Source organism: Leguminivora glycinivorella, chromosome 9 (genome assembly GCF_023078275.1).
Source record: "Leguminivora glycinivorella isolate SPB_JAAS2020 chromosome 9, LegGlyc_1.1, whole genome shotgun sequence".
Classification (NCBI taxonomy): Eukaryota; Metazoa; Arthropoda; class Insecta; order Lepidoptera; family Tortricidae; genus Leguminivora; species Leguminivora glycinivorella.
The window spans coordinates 15,979,807-16,004,353 of record NC_062979.1 but is presented as its reverse complement, the minus strand read 5'-3'; the positions used below and the strand labels follow the sequence as shown (position 1 = coordinate 16,004,353).

Sequence of the window (24,547 nt, the reverse complement as noted above, 5' to 3'; positions counted from 1 at the left end):
ATGTAACTATTGCTAAGTATCTATCTGTAAGGTTCCTTCCCTTCTCACTGGGAAGAAAAGTCCCCATTCCGAATGGGTGAAGTGAAAATATAAATAGGGGTCTACTACTGCCAATATTAAATGTATTTTGAAGTGATACTTCTAATGCGACTTCCAGTTGACAGCGTTAAATATTTAACGCGTTAAACGTTTAACACTCAGTGTTGCCAACTCGAATTTTTCCAGTAAACATGTAAGGCACGCCTCCCGCCTAATCTGTCCAAGACATAGGTCGGCTAGTTTCCGTGGCAGCTTCCGTTACGCAGCCACGCGCTGCTGGAACAATCTCCCTCCACCAATTAGAAATGCCAGTTCCTTATACGTTTTCAAATGTAAGCTAAAACTGCACTTACTCAAGGAACAAGCTGACTCGGCCTAGCCGACCGACCTGTATCTACATAATATATCTTCGCCACCAGTTTTTGTAACTCCTTTAGTTTTAGAGTGTATGTATATATTATATTATTTAACTATATATGTATTTATTAGTAATAATATATATAAATATGTATATATATCAGTTTTCATACAACTATCAGCTGTTCATTATAATGTATACTGTTTCTGTTTTGCTCTGCTTTTTACGTTTTGTGTTGTTATGTGTTTGTTCTAAGTGTCACTGGGTACACTGAAAATCAGCGTCGTAACACTATCAATGTGCCGCGACAAATGCTGAGTGTTATCCTTTTCCGAAACCACCCTCAGCACTGTAACTTCATTCATTTTCCTAGATTTAAGCCTACTTTGATGTTGTTGTAAATGTGTTTCGAATAAAGTCTCATTCATTCATTCATTCATTCATAATTTCGAAAGACACATAAAAATCACCATTATTTTCGTAACATCATGATTCCCCTTTCGAAATGCCCGAGCATTTCTGTGCTTCGAAATTACCCCATCACACTTTACCTACTGACATAACGACGGGTAGCCCATGTCGCGGTGATATAATCTCGCAACGCAACTATCCTGTGCTAGCCCTATTGTTGCAAAATACGTAACGCAATATAAAACTTGTCATTCATAACCATCTGCATCAAAAGTTCGGTGACAATACATTGAACACTACCTATTTCCCGCGGCTTAAGCCCGCGTACTAATCTAATCTTGTTTTCACATACAAACTTTGGACCCCCATTTCACCCCATCAGGAGGTGAATTTTGAAAAATCCTTTGTTAGTGCTCCTCTACACCTTATAACGAACCTACGTGCCAAAATTTGGAATCTCTAGGACCAGCGGTTTCGGCTGTGCGTTGATATATGTCAGACAGTCATTCAGTCAGTCAGTCAGTCAGTTTCTTCTTTTATATATGTATTTAGAAAGATAGTGGATTGAAGTGTTTTAAAATGTGTATCTCAGTTGACTTAAATCTCAAAACTGCTGTCCGTTACATCTATCAAAAACGTTAATGTTAAAAACGGTTTTAATGGATGTAGTCAATCATAACATTTAAAATGCAATTACTTATTAGAGTAGTTAGTAAAAAATCTCACTCATCACTCAAAATCGGCTAACATCACGTCACAATTAGTTTCAAGCGTTCTTCATGATGGATGTTTATTCTCTATTGCCTTTATATGAGTGATTTATGAGTGTGAAAATGAAAAATTCTACGGCTAAAGTGTTCTTGTGCGTGACAAAACTAGATAGTACATAAGTAGCAAATTGTTTAGGGGAAATGTGGACAGGACAGGATTCCTTTGTTTCTTTCATGTATTGTATTTATTACCTTCTTATTATCTCAAATATAATAACATAACATTGTACATTTTTAAATATAGTAATAAACCATTACATGTATTTTAATAGAAATATTTTAAATAATAAAAATTATTAGTGATATAATTATTAAGTAATAAAAATTATTAGCGATATAATTATTAAATAATAAAAATTATTAGAGATAGAGAATTATTATAGAAATTATTCCACGAAAAAAAAAACGATAATATAAATACAAAATAAATTCACATTTATTCATCACGATATTAGTTGCTTAAAATAGCACATTACGTTACAAGTGTATTTGCAGTAGGTACAGGTGGTGTTTTTTTACGCACTAGTGCGAGAAGTGGTTCATTATATGTCAGGGGACACGTCGTACAATATAAGTGCGAAAAGGAAATTCCTAACTCGTGACGATTTAAAATACTTCCTTCGGTCGTGTTTTAATTTATTGCCACTAGTTTCGATCTTCCTTTTTTACGCACTTGTATCGTAATGTACTATTTCTCAAACATGCAATGAAATATTGTCTTTACGTTCCTTAAAATGGGCTGGGAAGTATCGCTTTTTAGGCGCAACAACTCGAGAGGACTGTAAAGGGATTTCATATTATTTTTTAGGCCTAGGCCTGCAAAGTAACTTTTTTTATAAAATATTGTCCTTTAGAGCATTTTTTTTTTATTTCATTGTATGTTTGAGAAAAGCACTATACATGCCTCGGCGTGAAAACGGATTCCCGGCCTCGTATCCCTATCCGGCCTCGCTCGCACGCTCGCTCGGCCGTATATACCCACTTGGCCGGAAATCCTCATTTTCCCGGCCTCTGATGTAATGTACTATTATATGAGTAAATAAAGTGACTTGATTCTCCTAAAAATATACTCGTATTAGTCTTGCTACTGTCATGTTTTAACCCAAACGTTATTTAAATCTTTGCTTACTCAGAATTTCAGTTGAAAATTCGACAAAATATGTATCACCAATCTATTTCTCCGTAGCTAAAATAAAGAGCACGTTTCTTGGAAAGGGATTTTTGAAGATACATTTTTCGCTGGCGTGGATTGGAAGAGACAAGACTGAGCTACTATTTTTAGATTCTTTAGACTGCGTATTATAAATTGATTACTCAGACATTTTAAATAAATTCTGCATACTTCAAGAAATAAGGGATGATTAATTTTGATTTGTGTGTGTGTAATATATCTACAGATTATCATTAGTCTACCTGCTTCAATGTTTACATGTAGGGATGTACCGACTAGTGATTTGGCCGACTAGGCCGACTACCGACTAGTCGGCGCTTGGGTGGTCGATTAGTCGGCCAGAATTATCGACTAATTTCACCAGAATTTTTGAAATGTCATTTTTTGGGTTCTATCACGCTTTTCATATTTTGTTCAGGTTCAAATATCTGTGATAATAGTTATACACATTTTCCATTTTTTAGCTTAAAATAGATAGTGGTCCTGCCTATGAAACCGATAGTCTTAGGTAGGTCATTAATTCTGTGATGATTATAGATATTTGTTCTTTTGACTAACAAAGGCATAACGAATACGTACATCATACAACCATAAATCCTCCGATAATTTATTTTTGTACTATTTTCCTATCATTTATCATGTGCCGACTAGTCGGCCTTTTGTGCCGACTAGTCGCCGACTAATCGCCGACTACTAATGTTGCCGTATAGTCGGCTTTCCCGACTAGTCGGCGACTAGTCGGTACATCCCTATTTACATGCAATTTTATAATTATAAATTAACGGAAAACGAATAAAATATAATATTCTAGGTTACTCATACCGCGATGAGTAATACTTGTACCGACATAAAATACGTATATGTTTGTAAAAAACAAAATGCGTCGATAAATGCCATGTCTCCGGCGTAAAATCGAGTGTCACTTGTCATTTATTGCAACTGATGGGATGTGCGCTAACGCATGCAACTGGGTCGGCTTCGCTGCCCATTATGATCTCGATGCACGCATGAGATGCATTTTAAAGAGATAAGCTTTTCAGAAACTGGGCCTGTATAAAATACAAGTCTGATGTTTTTTGTAGATAATGGTGGTTCGTTATTGATAAAAAGTCTGTATAAATTTTAAATTAAGCTTCAATTTAAAGTACCTACTTGTAAAAAGTAATGATGCTTATTAAATACATATATACAAAACAGATTACTTACGCGCACCAAAAACATGAAAGTGAAGTTTCGTCCTAGACTTGAGGTTGTTGCACATTCCGCTGGTCATCAAGGCATATTATGTATTTATAACCGGTTGCCTACTGAACTCAAAACAATTACAGATTGCTCTTTATTTAATAAAGAATTTAAAAAGTTCTTATTGAGAAGTTGTTTCTACACCGTAGACGAAATTTTTTATAATGTAATAGTAGGTATCTAGATTTAGCATTTTTATCGTACCATCATATTTAGTTTTAAGGTTTCAAACACAATACCTGTATTGTTTCTTGAATAAATATATGAGTATGAGTATGTCATACTACTATATTAACAACATTATGTAATAAGCAAAACCTAGTAAAAACGTTAAAAAAACCTTTGAATTCCTCTTTTTATTCCAAATTACATAGTTTTCTCGACGCCTCAGCAAAAACCTAATTTATTTTTAATTACTGATTTTGTTTTGTTACAGGTAAAAAAAGTTAGTATCCTGTTATGTTCTGTTTGTTTTATTTATGTGGTGTCAAGTTTGGTTGCTCACTAGAGATGTGTAGCAATTCATTTTAATCAGAATTTTAAACGAAAATCACATTTTAATAGATTTTACTGATCATTATCATATTTATTTTGATAATATTTTCTTCAGGATTGCAATAAAAAAAGTTATTGAGCTGAGAAATGTAGTAATGTAATGTAATATAGGCAGAGAAAAGAGACTAACGATATAGGTAATGTTGTGTACATACTTGCGGCAGGAATATATAAAATCTATAGGAATTGTATAAAATATAATCCCATAATAAAAATACAAAATCCTAACTTCAATTTCCCAAAGTCGCTAAAAAACTTTAAGTATTACAAAGGGGTATAATTAAATTTCCCCAGTAAGTAAAAAACAAATCCCAGTGGCTCGGAAACGAAGTGCCGCCGGAATCTCTCAATCAATCTTCCAGCTCTTGAACGTCTAAAGTTTGACGCCATTTCATTACTCTTCCGTACATTATGCTGTACTATGAAATAATGTGCTCACTATTGTAATTATGTTTAAGTGGAATGTTTTCATATTCATTAAAATTATACTGCTAGGAAATTTATATTTGAAAAATTACGGATTTTCATAATTTTATTTCATCAAAAAAATAATATTTGTTTAAGGACACTCTACATACGTTACCTACTATTGTCATGGCTGTAATGAGTAATATAATCATTTGTAAAATTAGTATTAATATTTGACTAAATACTCCAATGTTTATAATATACTGAATTCCATAAAGTAATTACAAGTTGGCACTAAGTTAAAGTACCAAAATGAAATAAATTAGCAACTGTCGATTAACTGAAATATCTGCGATTTTTTATTATTTTATGTTCTGTCAATATTGCTAGTCGGACTGAGATGGATGTTATAGATGGCTGTTTATCATTTGTCACCATACCTGTCACGTTAGAACAAATTTGTAAGCGACTAAAGTGACAAGTGAGAAAAGCACAACCATGATTAGTCCCCAGATTTTCGTCGCAATTAGTGCGTTTTCACATTATCCCATTCAATATCGGATGTAGGACCGATATCCTTTATATTAAAGGAGCCATCTTTGACATTTCCCTTCTACATTCTTCCTACAACCGATATCGGATCAGATAATGTGCAAACGTTCTTACGTCACAATAGGGTAGTTTGGGGTGAATGGGGATTAAATGGCAAGGTGGAACCAAAAGATTCATAATAAGATGCTGTATAACTGCTAGCTTACCTAAACTCAAAGAACACTGCACTCTTATGAAATAAACAAAATCCCACACGCGAACAAAACGACACGAAAAATACATCACTTCATTGAATCAAGTGTTTTATCAAAAGGAAAGGAGCGGACACAGCATGCGTCAACTTCTTTTTTTGCATCGCGTATATATTGCCAGTTTATAATCTGCCAGATAAAAATGCACACGCTGGCAATTTATTTGGCGAGTGGACGACGTTATTGAGGATTCGCGCGTTGGATGCTCATATTTATTATGATGTTTTGTTCGCAATTGGCATATTAAAATGTTGTTGGCGTTGTTTCGATATCGAAATTATATAATTAAATAATAAATTATATAATTTATATTGAACCATAAAAAATAGAGTACATTTTTGACGATATGGTTAATATTTTCCTGTTATTAAAGCAATAGATAACGAGAAGGCAAAGTAAAATGTTAGGATTGATTTCGCTACTGCATCCGCTCTAAATACGCTGTTGCTAAGCGACAAAATTCTTGAAAATTCTCTTTCAAAAAGAGAATATTTACCAGTTGGTGTGGTGAAAATGCAATTTTGCCTCCTTATTAATCAAGGACTCCATCTATTAGGCACTTATGAAACACTTGATATATTTAAGAGACTGTATACACATTCAAGCGCAGTACTTAGATGCGAGATTTTTTCTGGACTAAAGCCCCCTTAGGACATTTTGAAAGATAAAATAAATAAATAAATATTATAGGACATTCCTACACAGATTGACTGAGGCCCACGGTAAGCTCAAGAAGGCTTGTGTTGTGAGTACCCAGACAACGATATATATTATAATATATAAGTACTTATATACATAGAAAACATCCATTGCTCAGGAACAAATATCTGTGCTCATCACACAAATAAATGTCCTTACCGGGATTCGAACCCGGGACCGCAGCGTAGCAGGCAGGGTCACTACCGACTGCGCCAGACCGGTCGTCAAAGATATTATTTTATATTATTTATATTTTGCGCTGATATTATTTATATTTTGTTATCGTACCATCTTGTACTTTATCAAAAAGATGAAAGAACACGGGACATAATTTATGTACGGTAAAATAAAAAGGACCGTTCAAACTTTGCATAGAGAAATCGCAAAAAAAATTGGCAGTTTCATACATTTCGACTGTCATGGTTCCGCTCATTTCTATGGGACACCCAATTTTGTTTTCGCGATTTCAGCATTGGTCCCATAATAAAAGTTGTTCATTATGACCTGAAAAGTCAACATGCAAAATTTGAACGGTTCTTTTGTATTTCATCCTGTTTGTGATAAAATAATGTGGCAATTTGGATTTCTTTCAACCCCTTTTTGCCAAGAGTGGCACTGAAACTTAGTAGTTCAAGTGCTCTGCCTACCCCTTTATGGGTTATAGGATACAGGCGTGATTATAAGTATGTATGTACATTTTAGGTAGGATTCGGTGCAATATTCGTTCGTGCTTAAAAGTTATTGAGAGTTAATAAAAACCGGCCAAGAGCGTGTCGGGCCACGCTCAGTGTAGGGTTCCGTAGTTTTCCGTATTTTTGTCAAAAACTACTGAAACTATCAAGTTCAAAATAGTTTTCCTAGAAAGCCTTTTTAAAGTTCTACTTTTGTGATTTTTTTCATATTTTTTAAAGTTATGGTTCAAAAGTTAGAGGGGGGGGGACGCACTTTTTTTTCCTTTAGGAGCGATTATTACGGACGATTAGCGATTAGAACGGACGGACGGACGGACGGACGGACGGACAGACAGACATGGCGAAACTATAAGGGTTTCTAGTTGACTACGGAACCCTAAAAAAGGTGTCTTGAAAATTTTAACTATTTATTTATATCTCTTTTAGTTTAGAAGTTTAATGTAAAGCCACACTGAACGTTAAATGGAGTGAACTCATAGCTTCGAAACGATCGACAGTCGACACCTATTAAATTTTATGTGTTTTATTATCGCCATAACCCACTCGAACCATTATTAGACCGTGACAAGGACTGGCAACTTGAACATTTTCAAAGTTTCATCGCATTACTAATTTAAATTCAAAGTTTAATACTCTGAAAGTTTCACAAATTTTGGTTTTACCGTTTAAGGAAAACGCTGTGATTAGGCCTAAGACGATTTTAGTTGAATTTTCTACGAGTTTTTTTGACATGTACACACCTACAGCATTTTATTACGTTGCTACTCGTAGTTAAAGGATAGAACTATCAATATTAAAATAAGAAATCTAAGAAATCTGTTAAAATAGATAGTTAGTTACAGGGGTCATATACCCAAGACAAGAGTTGTGTTAGCTAATATTTTAGTCTTAGGCCCATGTAACTTTGACCGCGCCATGGTAGCGTAATTTGAACTGTGAAGCAAAGTTGTGTCAGAAACACTGATTCAAACTTTCACGATTTTTACACATATTTAAAATTGCAAACGGGACTTAATCGCGTATTTACTATGTTTTAAACACTATGTTTTAAACACTAACCTCCGACGTTTCAAGGACGGCATTGTCCCCGTGGTCGTGGCTGCTCCGAGACCACGGGGACAATGCCGTCCTTGAAACGTCGGAGGTTAGTGTTTAAAACATAGTAAATACGCGATTAAGTCCCGTTTGCAATTTTAAATAAAGTTGTGTCAGGATTGAAAGTTGAACTAAACTTTTTAAAACTATTTATTTTATTTAAGCCAAGCCAAATGCCATAAACTTGTTTAAAAAAATGCAAACACAGTCAGCTGCAAAGGAATCGACTATAACCGTAACTATTCATTTCATAAATGGATGCTGATAAGCAACAATGTGTCAACCCACACGCCAACCATTTTGAGAAAATGGCGTCTAAAGATTTTTTCTATTTTTTTTGTGTTTCTCTTAAAAAAAAATGTTTTTATATATATTGTTTTGTTTTTCAGCTATAATACGTTCAGTAGTAGTGATTATTGTAGCTTAATTTCAAAACAAACTTCAATTTGACGAAATAATGCCGTTTTCTTTTATTGCGAATTGTTCGACGACGTCAAACTTTTTCAAGACTGTGTTATGATACTTAACCCACTTTTGCTAATTGTTTAAAAATATCTATGAGTCTTAAATAAACATGTTAAAGCACATAAATTGTTGTTGTAAAATACTCTACCTGTGCATATTTTTAACTTTATAAGTGTTAAGTAACATATCAGTCATGGTCACTTATGTTATTAGGTATGTAGGAATCAATACATTATTTATTAATCAAACCTTTTAATGATTTTTCTACTCCCGAACTGTTATTCGTCATTTACAGGATTGTGCGTATCGAAAAAACTGAAAACGCATTGTTTGGTTCTGTAATCATGGCAACGCATTGCATTAACGATACTCGTGTGTGCGCGGGAAGGCTTTGGGCAGCTGAGCTGACAGTGCAAACCTTTGCAATACAGGAAACAGTGTGAATTTCGCGAGAATTATTAAAAAAAAACTATTAAAAACTAAATGCATGGTCGTTGTAAAAGTATTGTATGCAATGGTGTTTAACTGACTCCAAAATACTCGTGGAAAGTACGCCACTGATATTTCTTGACCTCCTTTAAACGCCTGTTGAATAAAATACTATAAATTAACTATTAGAGTAATGATCATTTCTAGACACATATTTAAATTATCTGTGCTTTTTCAACAAAAAATCGTTACAAAAACCAAATAATCATCTTTAAAAAAAATAAACTACTTATCTAAAATATACAACAAAATATTTTTTTACGCTAAGAAATAGACTAAGTCATTTAAATTATGAATAACTCATGACTTGTACAAGAACAAAACATAAAATATCTTTACAAAATAATAAACTACCATTCAGTAAGTATTCAAAAATCAAACAATATTTTTATGCATACATTAACACGTCTTAATGTAATTAGTAATTATAAAAAAATAGTAGCTTATATTAGATTTTTATATAAAACATACTTGTAAAAAATGTTTGCAAATTATAATAACGAATATGTATATTCATGACTTAAAATGTTCAATTTCGTACTGAATTTACCATTCATGTGCAAAAATATACTAATGGACTAAGTCATAACTTATTCAAACATAAATTAATATGAACAGTTATATTTTACAATATAGTGTCATGGTACTTACACCAAAAACGAACAATTTATGACCCGAATATAATTTAACAATAATGACTTATGTTTTATAACACGGGTCGTAGCATAAAACAACGAATAAAATATCATTTTGCAATAATCATTCAAGTCTCATAGTGGGTAACTATGTCATTTTTTGCGTTTTGCAAGAATGAGTCAAGTGTAAAAAAATCGTTGAGTCAATCCTCTTAACACATTATTGTAATTTAAATATGTCTTCTGCCAATTACTATAATAAGTTAAGGTTCTTGACACATTAATGCAAAACAGGCAACACACGATAAAGGATTTGTGTTAACCTATTTTTTTACTTTTGGGATAGTGAAAATTTTCAAAATGAAAAGGTCATTTTTGCAAATAGAAGTTTAAAAATCCAGCTATAACATGGCATTAAAATCTAATTTTTTTAGTTTTTGTGGGTTGACACATTATTGCTTATCAGCATCCAAATACTATAGACAGACACAAAATTATTAACCTCTATAATGTCTTATTAATCCACGTCGTCTTTATTTCGATTTATTCGAAACAAAAGACGGCGGGCGTCCACTTTTTCAATTTAAGGCACGCAATAATTATTGCGAATAAAATTTATTTCGCCGTAATGACGACGGGTTATTTATTGTTATGTGCAAGTTTGTCATAAAGAGTCGGGGATGAGTTATTTTTTATTGCATGTCGGCACTGCTACCATTCTCGATGTAATGGATTCGAAGTGGGTTATTCCCAGGTGGTTTTCGTTTGTTGAGCCTTATTTCAGGAACGGAATCCCGTAAAATGAGTGAATAAACATTCACATAGGATCGTCGGGAGGTACAAGTTTAGGTAAAACTTACATTTAAAAATGTATAATGTATAAATAATTGATGGAAGAGGACTCTGTAGAAGATTTTTTAAACGTGTAGATATAAAGCCACCATGTGGACCCAGATTGCACCAGAGTTACTATGAAGCGACAATGATGGTGACTATCCAGAATACTTAATATTATAAATGGGAAAGTGTGTGTGTTGTTTGTTTGTCCGTCATTCACGGCAAAACGGAGCGACGAGTGGGCGTGATTTTTTAAGTGGAGATAGTTGAAGGGATGGAGAGTGACATAGGCTACATTTTGTCTCTTTCTAATGCGAGCGAAGCCGCGGGCAAAAGCTAGTGATACCATAAATGATATGAATGATAGCGATGGAGGATACCATAAATGACAAAAATCCGTTGACTACGTTGTATTGAAAAGTCATGCTGGTGGAGATATTTGAATCCGAATAGTAACTTTCTTTACTTTTGGCACTCAAATTCTATTTAGGAGCTTGAAATTTCTCAGCGCCCCTTCCTCATCTCAAACCGATTACTAGATTGCCTGGGCCCCGAGGCCTCATCCTTGGAAAAAAAGGCCTATCTAGTATATCTAATATTTTTCTCTTGTATGTTGTGTACTGATATGCTGGTTAAATAAATACATTTAATAATACATTTATTTGTGTTATAGGTAGGTATATTTAACCTATTTATTTATGAGCTGCGAATAACCCGCTCCAGTGATCGTATCAATGCAACGCGTGGTATGTCGACTTTGTTTTATCTTTATCGCCGCGTCGGTAACATCGCAGTTAATGCCCCATTGCCCTAAACAGGGGGTAAAGGAACGCGCTACATTTCACGGTAGTTTTCTTGAGATAACTCACTATCTTGACTTATTTGTCAGTTTGAGAATATTTGGTGTTTTGATTGCTTTTTCGGTAAATGCAAAAGTTAATGTTCCATTGCCCTAAATAGAATAGAACGATTGACTTGTCTTTTGAAATAACTGCGCTTTTATTTATTAAGTCCGGAATATTTTGGTAGTTTTGTCGTTGAATCGCAGTTAATGTAAAATTGCCCTAATCGGGAGGCAGAGAAATGCGTCGCATCCACGGTAGTTTCTTTGAGGTAACTGCATCCCATATATCGAATCGGGAATATTTTTTTTATACTTTATCGGTAGGTACATTTTCAGTTAATGTCTGCCGTTTCGAATCAAAAAGTCAATTTGTCTTCTTAAACAGAAAGTCAATTCGTCACCGTAGTTTCGCATATTGCAGTTAATGTTCGATTGCTTTAAAAAGAGCTATAAAGGAATGCGTGATTTTTACGGTAGGTAGTTTCTTAAGATAACTCAGTATCTCATTTATTTGTCGATGCGAGGATATAATAGCCATTTTGACGTTGTATCGTAGACCGCAGTTAAAATGTAACATTGCCCTTACCGCACTAAGGTCACTATTTTTTTACATTACAATTTTTACACTTTAAATGTTTATATTGCTGTTATGGCCAGTTGTCAAAGCGGGCCCCAGGTTCCCATGAGCCGTGGCAAATGCCGGGATAACGCAAGGAGGATGATGATTGCTGTTATCGCCATTTTCAGCTAGGTATCTGATCAAGTGATCACACCATTGTGTCGACCAAGCTGTATGTATATGTACTAGATATTCCCAAGTTTAAAGGCTGCAAATAAGTATCTTAGGTCTCATGTAGGTCCTCAACCAACTAATAAAAAAAGTCTGTCATAAAACTCCAAACAATGTTTGAAACATTCGGTAACAAATAGCAAAAACTACTCAAACTTATTCTAAGTACGATAATACCACAGCAATAAGTTAGAAAATACTGTAGTTGTAACATTAATCGGCTAAATAAAAGCCAACAATACTACAACTTTAGTCCTTAACGTGCTGTTTCAAAAAAAACTTTCCCGTGTTTTCAATTTTTTCGCCGTTCACAAAAAAAGTTTCCACGGAAAGAGCATCGAATGGAAGTTATGTGTCTCCGTTTGGCCGGGACCCAGGGGATAGTACGTGATGTGAAATACCCGGAATTGCCTATTCATGCTTTTCCCACTATGTCCGACTTTGCACTAGTTCACAAAAAAAGTTTTGAGTAGCCTTTGAACGGTTTGGATCGCGCCTTTTTTGTTGACTACGGATCCGTTTGCAGTCACTTACCCACTAGATCGATCGTATCGAAAAGTTTAGTTAAGATGCCAATAAATGGTAAGCAAAATAAATGGTATATCCATACCCACTCAATTGCTCTAAAATTTTCAATGGCCTCTATTGTCAAGTAAAATAAAGGTGACAGCTGGTAACTAGAGCTACCAAAAGCAACTGAGTGGATACTAATATTTTAAATGGGAAACTGTGTCTGTTTGTTTTCCCGTCTTTCACAGCAAGACGGAGCGACGAATCGACGTGTTTTTTTTTGGTGGATATAGTTGAAGGGATGGAGAGTGATATATAGGCTACTTTTTGTCTCTTTCTAATGCGAGCGAAGCGCAAAAGCTAGTATATAATATCTTTATATTCCATATTAGACGGAGAAACACAGCGCAGACTGCCATCATGGCATTTAGGTAAGTGTAAGTAGACATGGACACCAGACAGGCAAGCATGGTCGCGTGATAAACGATAAAACGTCAGGCCGTCCTTTTCGCACTATTTGTAAGTGCGACAGGGACGCATCGATGCGATAGAGTTTATCGAATAAGTGAGCCCGCTATCACATACCTATCTATGTGATAAAATTACAAGCATCGTAGTATCATCGCACCGCCACGTCTCTCACTGTCTTACTTGCCACAGACCGTTGCAGATCCTGACAGCAGATGAGATGATGTGAGAAAATTGCAAGAACCTGCAGCAGTACTAACAAACCAAATAAAACGTTGTAAAATGACACAACATTCCACTAAATTAAAGATAAGATCGCGGGTTGATAGATGCTCAATGCTTGACTGCTTATATTATTACGCCTATTTGTCGTGAAAGCTATATTTCCTATGTAATCTCAAATACAGATTCTACCATAGGAAATCTATGATAACTAATAGAAAATTCAACAAACGTACTCCCAGCAGTTTCAGCAGTCGCGAGGTATTCTTTTAGCTAGATTTAAATATGTTCTCTGAATATGAACTCATGTGAATGCAAGATTTAAATTCCCAAATGAGAAGTTCAAGCTTTGCTGTTTCCGTGTATGAAACTCGAGGGAATTAAATTGCTTTAATGTTGAAAGTATAAAAAACGGGTAATAGTTATTTGTTATACAAGGGGGCAAAGTTGTATTTTAACGCCGAGTGTGGAATTTAAAAACGAGCAAGTGAAAGGATTCTATAGTTGAACCACGAGCGAAGCGAGTGGTTCGAGAATAGAATCCTGAACTTGCGAGTTTTTTAAAACACGAGAAGTAAAATATATTGCACCCGAGTGTAACACAAAACTTTTCACCTCACTATAGCGAGGAAACTACAACGCAAAAAATGCGTTTATCACTGCTTCCAGTAGTTCCACAGGTGGTAAAATCATCTTTATTACTAGATTCACCTACTTTTATCAACTTTAAAGCAGTTAATTTGACTTTATTCAAGGTCAAATTACTTTACCCACTAGTGAATAAAATGCGTTTTTACCCGCTGGTATTAAAGGACAAAACACGTGTTTCCGAGCTAGTGAGGGGAAAAAGGATTTTACTGTTATATTAAGATCCAGGGAAGCCTGGATACTTCCAGTAATACCTGGATACTACTTAGTAAGACAGTATAAAAATGGCAATGGTATAAATAAGGCGATTTCTTTGACAAACATGATTTTTTAACCCCCGACGCAAAAACGACGGGGTGTTATAAGTTTGACGTGTCTGTCTGTCTCTCTGTGTGTGTGTCTGACTGTGGCATCGTAGTTCCCTAACGGATGAACCGATTTAGATTTAGTTTTTTTTGTTTGAAAATTGAGTTAGTCGAGAGTGTTCTTAGCTATGTTTTTTAGTGCCAAGTATTGCAAATTAAAAATACTTAAGCAAAGACTTTTGCAAGGGTATGTCTTTTTTTCTTCTGAATAATTTCTTGAATTCTAAATGAAGTTTCGGTCTAATTCTTACGTACTATCAGCTGCAAAAGTGCATGTCGAATTTATCAATGAATTCATTCATAAGTTCTCCTTGCACTTTTGCAGCTAATATTACATATTACTAACTACCTAAGTGTTTGCATAACGGCACCTTCGATTTTGATATTTTTTCCGGCAAATAAAAACGTCATAGTCTGAAAAGATAAGCGCAAAAATAAAATTAATGGAGGTGCTTATATTTCACCTAGCATGATTCATGATCATGATGATTCGTAGGTACATTTTTTATATTCCTTACTTAAAACGACATTTCAGGAAAAAACCTTAATGTTTCTTTTATTCATTTAGATAATCAATGTCAGACAAGCTGATTACAGTTACTTTCCTCAGTCCTACACGCGAAAATGCCTGAAGTAGCCCAGATATTTCCGTTAAATGAAACATTCCTGTCGTCCAATGGCTAATTGTGACCGTCCACTTAGAACAAAGACTAAGAACCAACTGTCGCTTACGACATTTTAAAAATTTCTCTAATATAAAAGGGGGTTTATTAGACGTAAGCGACATAAGTTTTAAGGTTAGTGTTTCATAAAACCGGGTAGTTTAGCAAGAATTTGTAGCTGCGGTAACAAAGCTAATTATCTCTCTCGTAATAGTGCATTTCTCGTCGGTTGTCAACGCCATCTGTCAACTGTCACGGCGACAGATTTTTGTCGTTTGTTTTGAAAAGGGTAAACCTTTCATGTATTTTTAACTATATTTGTCAAGAGCAACATTTGTAACTTTAGGAAGTGAGATTTTCTCACGTAGTTCACTGAAGGAATTTGATACGAATAAAAGGAAGTTGATATTATTGTTTTCTTTTGACTAAAATTTAACTATAGGTACTATTAGGTACAGAGCGATTATTAAAATTGATAAAGTTTATTAAAATTGCCAGAAACTCTTGAAATGAGTACAGAGAAAAACTCATGGTTTTCTTCCAACAGGGGACCAATCAATGAGTTGTCATTTAAATGAAAGACGACGCGACGATAGCAGATTTTTTTAGTTTTGTTTATTTCTTAATTGGAAGTATTATAAGTAGGTATTTCGATTCCATCATTAGCAATAAAATTGCGCTATAATTTAAATTCATTGAAAATCAATTGTTCTTATAATTTGAAACGGTTTATAGTTACATCTTCTTCTTATCATCATTCGGCAACATTTATTCTTATTCAAAGCAATCAGACTGATTGTCCGCTAGTTTTTAATAGACCATACTCGCAAAAAAACTAGTTTCACTAACTACTTTGGTATTAAAACTCGAATTGTTTCCGTTTTGTTTTCTAATAAATTTTCAACGTCGGCTATCGATAATAACGTATTGCTATAACGGTGTATAATACTAGTTTTTTCCCACGGATTCGGATGTTTTGGTTAGTGTTTTGCTAGGTAATGTTAATAATAATTATTATATCGAAGCTTTGTATGGAGAAAATATACGAGTTTCGAGTATAGATATTATGGTTTTGATTAGCTGAATAACTGACTTTCACTGATATAAAAATAGGTACCATATCTAAATTTAGGGTGTGACTTCATTGAAACAAAATGTCAAAGCGATCTTTGTAAACTTTTTAATTGTTTGAGTTAAGTATGAATGCTAGTGTATGTGCGTGTACAAAACATGTTTTGCATACGTGTAGGTAAATCCTTGATTTATCACGTAAATGACATCAATATTGTATAAGTAAATAAGTATTTGCTGGTCAGTTTCGGCTTGCAATATAAGATTGAGATATTTTGATATATTCTAGTACATTGCGAAAATCGAGAAGGCATGATTTAAAATTGACTTGTATCGTCGAAAATTAGGTCCTTAATTGGTATTTCTTATGTCGATAAACGAGCCAATGTACGAGTGATTTATAAGCACGCACGCTTTTTGTGTCTTGTTTATTATGCCTACCTAAAACATACAGTTCAGTTCAGTTCAGTTTCTTTATTGGTAAAAATAAAAATATTTTACAAGATATGTATGAGAGGTATATCAATGCGGGACACAAAGAACAATGAGGACGGGATGGATTCTATAATCTATAGGTACTCACAAAAAATTGTGTTACTGAATAAAAACTGACATAATATGTATGTACATGCTTACTTGGTTATGCTCTGCTAGTTTGTATAATTTTGTCCAGAAATCCTTATTCTTTGTACGCTACAATATTCGCAAGAATTTTGCGCTTGTGGGACAAAGTAAATAATTTGGCAAGACAGTTTTTATAAGTAAAGTTCAACACTAAAGTACGGCTAATTTGTACTGGAAAGGTTCAGTTGTAGAAATACTAGTGACCTTTACCTACAATTAAGGCGCTCGGTTAACTTTCCAAGGGCTGATTTCTCTACATGGGTATAAGGGGCACGTAAATCGGACTTTTTAGGCCCCATTGACTGAGATACAAGGTGCATCTAATTTTGGGGCAAAAATTTCAAGGATGGATTTTGGTTTTTTGCTACCGACACAATAGAGGGATGGTACTATGTAGTTTGACGCCATGTATGTGTCTGATTAAATTGCGAGAAAAATAGATCTGGATGCGGTTTTTACTCATTATTTGAAAGAAAGTTATGTAACGTTAGTCCTTAGACACGATAGACTTATACATTCATTTATAATTTGGCAAATATATTAAATATTTGTAGTTAGATATTACCTACTTATACATGATATCAAAAAAATCATTTTAACGGATGTGTATTATATAGATATGATATTAAGTATTGCAGACCAAACAGTGTTGTATTCCCTAGTAGTAGAATTATGGACTTATTAATTGGTCTATTGAGAATTGGCACATGCCATGGCCATGCAGAGAATATCAGCATCAATTCATTATGTCTCTTCACACATTACCTGTTTGTATGAAGTTAAATAAGTAAATAGTCATTATGCTTATTTCTTCATAGGTTCAGTACTTATAAAATTTAATATTTATTTAGAAGCAGATGTAAAGTTGGCGAAATATAATTTGAGCCGATTCGATGTAAAAGTTTTTCGAGAGATCGGTGCATATTATGTTTCGTCGACTATATTTTAAAGTGTAGAAGTGATTTATTTTATGTCAAAAATAATATAATGGAGCTTTTCGAGGTTTTTTAGACTTTGGCTCATGGGGAGTTTTTTGGAACAGTTTAGTACCAGCACACTGCTTAGCACCCTTGTTTGCGATAGTGCTAAAGTATTTAGTAGTGGTGCTGAATGTAAGAATACATAATTAAGTAGTTACATATATTATTGTTTTTTAACTTTTTATTTATGTTTAAAAATTGCGTTTTATGAGTTAAAAGCGTGTGATATTGCGACGTTTTGTAGGTATGTTAGAATTATTATAATATTGACGTAATAAATGAAAAAAAAAGATACTAAGATCCTCATTTGGGAGACACAATTATTTTTATTTGGAATTTATTATGTAATTTTTGACGATCATGATGAGAAGATAAACATAATTTTGACATGTAGCAAATTTATAGTGTAATTTTTATCATGAAATAAAGAAATTAAATCTAATCTAATCTAATCTAAGTATTAATCCAACCAGTGCGTTAGTAAAAGACAGGTTCTGCATACTAAAGTTACACAAGTTAGTACTTTTTGAACAACTTAAGCTCGACTTGGCGGGATACAGGATGCCCTTTATGGGACTGCACAAATTTTAATAATCTTAAGTATAATATCTTTTAACTTATATCTCAATGTTTACATTGTTATTAGTGTGCTGGAAATAAAAATCTTACTTTTATGCACCCTCCAAAATGTCACCCTGTATATATAAGTTGTGTTTTTAAGTGTACCTAAGGAGTACTCAGGCTGATCAACCTATGAAGAGGCAAAAAACGCCGCAAGGGCTTGCTTAGGGCCGGTGACTAATAGTAAGACCAGCATACGACAAAATAGGTGAAGTGAACGGCAAGTCTCCAAACACGTGCTCAGTCGTGATTCTGTACGAGACACGACCGGGCCATGGTCATATGTGAACTTACACAATAACACTTTTCACGTTAAAATAGCACTTGGGTTCGAAAATTGGGGTTTGGAATAGTTTGAAGTTTTCGGAAAGTTCGATTCCGCGCGGTGGCAGCGAGCGCGCGACCGTTTTGGGATCGTGTGGAGCTTACACTGATTTTTTGCTGGAGGCATCGCCGCGCGGCTTGCTCCACATTCGACCGGTGTAGACCTCGTGTTCTAACAGCCCCGCGAACACACGCGAACCAGTTTAGATAACCTTTATCTCCTTGAAAACTGCCCACAATCTTCGAGCAGTTCTGTTGAGCACGGGTCTTGCTAAGCGTTTGAAATAACACATGAATCCCTGAACGCCAAACGACCAACGTAAAACTACCTATCGATTTTGTAGTAAGTATACCTAATCAGAGATCATAAGTAATCTGGTTCATTGATAGTTCGCTCATCGGTATTAACAGTACACCGGACTATTATCCGACTTGATATCAAGTATTAAGTTTATATGAAACACTTGACGCCTAGGCAACAACTTCAATCAACAGTGTAGCCGTAGTTACATACGTGGTACACTATTACGTTGGTGCTGTTTCGAAACGTATTGCCAATATTAGAGCTTATTGGTTCTGTTCGGATATACTTGTTTATTTTTTGTACTTTATTAGCGTTGTACTTAATAGTTATTTGTTATACAAGGGGGCAAAGTTGTATTTTAACGCCGAGTGTGTAACTGAAAAACGAGCAAGTGAAAGGATTCTATAGTTGAACCACGAGCGAAGCGAGTGGTTCGAGAATAGAATACTGAACTTGCGAGTTTTTTTTGCACCCGAGTGTAACACAAAACTTTTCCCCTCACTATAAGAAACTACAACGCAAAAAATGCGTTTATCACTGCTTCCAGTAGTTCCACAGGTGGAAAATCATCTTTATTACTAGATTCACCTACTTTTATCAATTTTAAAGCAGTTAATTTGACTTTATTCAAGGTCAATTTACTTTACCCACTAGTGGATAAAATGCGTTTTTACCCGCTGGTATTAAAGGACAAAACACGTGTTTCCGAGCTAGTGAGGGGAAAAGAAAGTTTCCGAATTGTTTTTGTTATAAAGTTCCATGACCATAAATAGGTTCGAGATTCAGGATTAACATACGTACTTTTATTTTAATAGTGTAATAACCTCATATACGGGCATTTTCAAAATTTGGGACTCAAGATTAGCGTGACTCGTTAACAAAAAATAACTCGCTGTCAGTTTTGTGACGATCATTAAGCATGAAATTTCAATAAAAATATTGTTTTTATGTTAATTTCATAAACTTTAAGCCTTATCTACATCAGCACCATTATCGATAAAATATAGGCCGTCCCATCAGAACGCTATTTTATGTCTATCGCGCGACCAAAACGTGAAAAAAAGTTAATTTTTAGACAGATTTTATGCTTAATTGTCTTCACAAAACTGACAGCGAGTTAATTTTTGTTAACAACTTACGCTAAATTTGAGTTCCAAATTCTGAAAATTGAAAACTTAAATCAAAAAATATTATCAATAAACACATAGATTCTACAATTTATTAATGATATAACTGGGTGATTATAAGTGGGTTCTTATTTTAGTTTTCGTGGATTATCCTACATACTAAAAGGTTTAAAATATAAATAAATGAATGGTGGACAAAATGTACTATCTCGGGCGAGCCCAAACTTGTGACTCCATAATATGCATTTCCTGAGCAATTGAGCCTTGTTAATTTCTGAACATAATCTTATTTGTTTCTTTAATCTACCCTTCTTCGTAAGGATTATCTATCTATCTAGTTTATCTACAGCTTTGCCTACTTTACCCACTCACAATAACATATTGTATGAATTAAACCCTAAATAAAAAAGTTTAATTGAGTTTATTTATATTCCTCATTTATTTTAATTTGTCTAATCATAATGACAAATACGACGCAGCGTCAATGATAAATTAGAGTATTGATGCTACCATTAATCTGGGGCCAGTTTATAATTAGTTGCATCTTTTAAAAATATTTCCACGAAGCAGAGAAAAAATAAACATTCAATTTATAATACCCATTTGAATTGGAACAGATAATGTATAGTTTTTCTTTCTGTTACCAAGTAAGCCTGATAGCCGAATGGCATTACTGCGATGCTAGACGCCGACAGAAATGCAGTCTAGCTCTGTCGCACCAATATGCAAGAGCGATAGAGATAGATAGCTACGAAAGACAGATTTTCGTGAACGTTTGTACATTCGGCTACGCACACAGGAAAGAAAAAGTATACATTTTTCCATGCCTCTCTGATGTGCAATGAGCAAGGCAGAATAAAAAAAGCAACTACTTATGAACTTAGGCCTTGCAAAGCCTATGGGCCTGGCCACATGGGCGCGTTGCGGCGACGCACCGCAAAAATTCTGCGTTGCGTTGCCGCGTCTTGCTCGTATTACGGAGGCGCTTAAAAAAAAAGGAGACGAAAAGAAGATGCTGGGTCAACCCATATATATATAAAATGAATAATGACGGAACTCATTTTGAAAGGAAATATGCGGCATTAAAGACAAGTGAAGTGAAGTTCAAAGAATATTTCAGAATGACAATAGCAAGTTTCGAAGAACTGGTCTTTAAAATCTCACCTCGAATAAAAAAACCGGCCAAGAGCGTGTCGGGCCACGCTCAGTGTAGGGTTCCGTAGTTTTCCGTATTTTTCTCAAAAACTACTGAACCTATCAAGATCAAAACAATTTTCCTAGAAATTATTTATAAAGTTCTACTTTTGTGATTTTTTTCATATTTTTTAAACATATGGTTCAAAAGTTAGAGGGGGGGGGGACGCACTTTTTTTCCTTTAGGAGCGATTATTTCCGAAAATATTAATATTATCAAAAAACGATCTTAGTAAACCCTTATTCATTTTTAAATACCTATCCAACAATATATCACATGTTGGGGTTGGAATGAAAAAAATATCAGCCCCCACTTTACATGTAGAGGGGGGGGGTACCCTAAAAAAACATTTTTTTCCATTTTTTATTTTTGCACTTTTTTGGCGTGATTGATATACATATTGGTACCAAATTTAACGGTTACTGAGATTATCCGCGGACGGACGGACGGACGGACGGACGGACGGACAGACAGACATGGCGAAACTATAAGGGTTCCTAGTTGACTACGGAACCCTAAAAACAATATATATTTAGAAAACCTGTCGGACCTCTGGAGATGCTGGGATTAACTAAATATGCCGAATTTAAATATGACGGTGTAATTGTGTGCAGTACAGTACCTACAAAAAAAATGGTACAGAAATTAAAAATAATTACAGTACGCTGAACCAAAATAATACAAATACAAAATACAAAATACAAAATCATTTATTCAGCAAATAGGCCACGGGGGCACTTTTACATGTCAACATTACAGAGTATTCATTAAAGTTAAACAAATGAAATTAATAGAAATATTAACTAAAAATATTAATCATAAGCAAAGTAGCTATACACTGATATAGAATTAGAGATGTATAAAGTCTCTAAATGTCATATTATTACTAACTATAATCAATACATAAAGAAAGTGCAAACAGATACAAAGATAAAAGAAATCTATAATACTTCAATAGTTGTAAAAGACTGAATATTACAAGTAAAAATATTATACTTAATCAAATAATCCATGGAGATGTATAGCGTCTCCAAGAGTCAAATTTTATAAAATTAAAATATTTAAAAGTAAAAACCTTTGTCAAATAATACAAAAAAAATACAGAAAATGAACAGCTAAATTACACATTTCAAGAGATGTACAAGTCTCTAGTTGTCAATCATTAAAGAACAAATCAAGTTTACAAATAAGGGCCAATCAAGGTTACAAATTAAGTTTAAAAATATAATCAAAATCTCAGAGATGTATAAGGTCTCTAAGTGTCCAAAAAACTAACATTAACTTAATCAAACGACAACAAGGTCATTAAAGTAAGGAATCTATTTTAAAATAAAATATAATCAAAATCTCAGAGATGTATAAAGTCTCTAAGTGTCCAAAAGCTAAAATTAACTAAATTAAACGACAACGTGATGGTCTCTAGTGTCATCCTTAAGACATTACTTACTTAAGTTTAATTCTTACAAGAACCGAATGTAGTGTCTCGCAATCCGCTCAAAAGTAAAGTTAAATAATCTAACAAAACATGTGGCCCAGGTAAGCTTGAACAGACCAGTCTCCACAAACAGCACCCGTTCACGAGTATGACGCGTATCTCAGCCATCGCCTCCCTCAACCTCCATTCGGGAAGGTGGCGACCCGATCAACACGCCACCGTAAGCAAAGACTTTTAAGCGAGCATGACATGTTCAAGCTAACAGCAAATTGACAAAAGAAAAATCGACACAGTGAAACACGACATTAAGCTTGTAGGTCGACATTAAGCTTAAAGAGGGCAACAATGCCTAGTATAGCTATACATAACTAATTACATGCTCAACGTGACTTAGAGATGTAAAGGTCTCTAAGGGTCAGTGTACTATCATACTTTAAATAAATTTTATATTACTACGCTATATAATGAAAACAAAAATCTTAGAGGTGTATAAGGTCTCTAAGCGTCCTACTAACATAACTAATGATACAATACAATCACATGAGAAAAATTACGCTGTGTCATTTTTACTGGATACTAGTACGGTTGTATTACAAACTTCTGCTACCATAATCAAGCTACTGGCTTAAAGGCATTTTTATCATCTATAAAATCATTTACCGTATAGTAAGCTTTACCTAGCAAACAGCGCTTAACATGTGACTTAAATTTGCCGAGTGGCAAGTTCACTACATCAATGGGGATTTTGTTATAAAAACGTGTACAGTTCCCAACGAAAGACGTACTAACCTTACGGAGACGGTGGAAGGGCACGGCAAGTTTATGTTTGTTTCTAGTGTTATAGTTATGGATATCACTGTTAAGCTTGTATTCATGGATGTTTTTCCTAGCATACATAATATTCTCAAGTATGTACTGAGAGGCAACGGTAAGAATGTTCACCTCTTTGAATTTCTCTCTTAGGGAAGCTCGAGCGCCCAGTCCATATATGGAACGTACAGCTCGCTTTTGCAGCACAAATATCGTCTGAATATCTGCGGCTTTACCCCTTTGCGGCTTTAATATATTACTTACAATACTATTTTTTTTTATTTTTTAAATGGGATAGGAGGCAAACGAGCAGACAGGTCGCCTGATGGTAAGCGATCACCGCCGCCCATGGACACCCGAAACACCAGAGGTGTTGGAGGTGCGTTGCCGGCCTTTAAGATGGGTGTACGCTCTTTTCTTGAAGATTTGAAGGTCGTATCGGTCCGGAAATACCGCAGGCGACAATTCATTCCACAGTTTAGCTGTGCGGGGCAGGAAGTTTCTGGAGAAACGCACAGTTGAGGATTGCCAGCCATCTAGATGATGACGATGGAAATGTTGTCGCGTAGGGCGATGGCGGAAAGAAGCGGTAGGGATTAATCCGAACAATTCCTCGGAGCACTCCCCGTTATACATGCGATAGAAAATGCAGAGCGAGGCCACATCTCTACGCAGCGCCAAGGGGTCAAGCCGATCGGAGATATGCTGGCAGTTGACAATTCGAGTCGCTCGTCGTTGGATGCGGTCCAGAGGGAGAAGCTGGTACTGAGGTGCCCCTGCCCATAGATGAGAACAGTACTCCATGTGTGGGCGAACCTGCGCCTTATAGAGCTCAAGGCGGTGGGCTGGAGTGAAATACTGTCTCGATCTATTGAGCA

General features: G+C 34.9%; 1 protein-coding gene across 5 annotated transcripts in view; it reads right to left on the bottom strand.

The window, feature by feature from the left end:
- LOC125229307 (monocarboxylate transporter 10-like) overlaps window positions 1-24,547 on the bottom strand; it is a 276,054-nt gene that overhangs the window by 92,190 nt on the left and 159,317 nt on the right. For 4 of the 5 annotated variants that reach the window (XM_048134113.1, XM_048134112.1, XM_048134110.1 and 1 more), the window contains exon 1: window positions 18,769-18,887. The exons of the other annotated variant lie outside the window; for it this stretch is intronic. The gene's annotated coding sequence lies outside the window, so the exon portion shown is untranslated. Of the gene's footprint in view, window positions 1-18,768; window positions 18,888-24,547 lie in introns of those variants that run through there. 5 annotated transcript variants of the gene reach the window in all.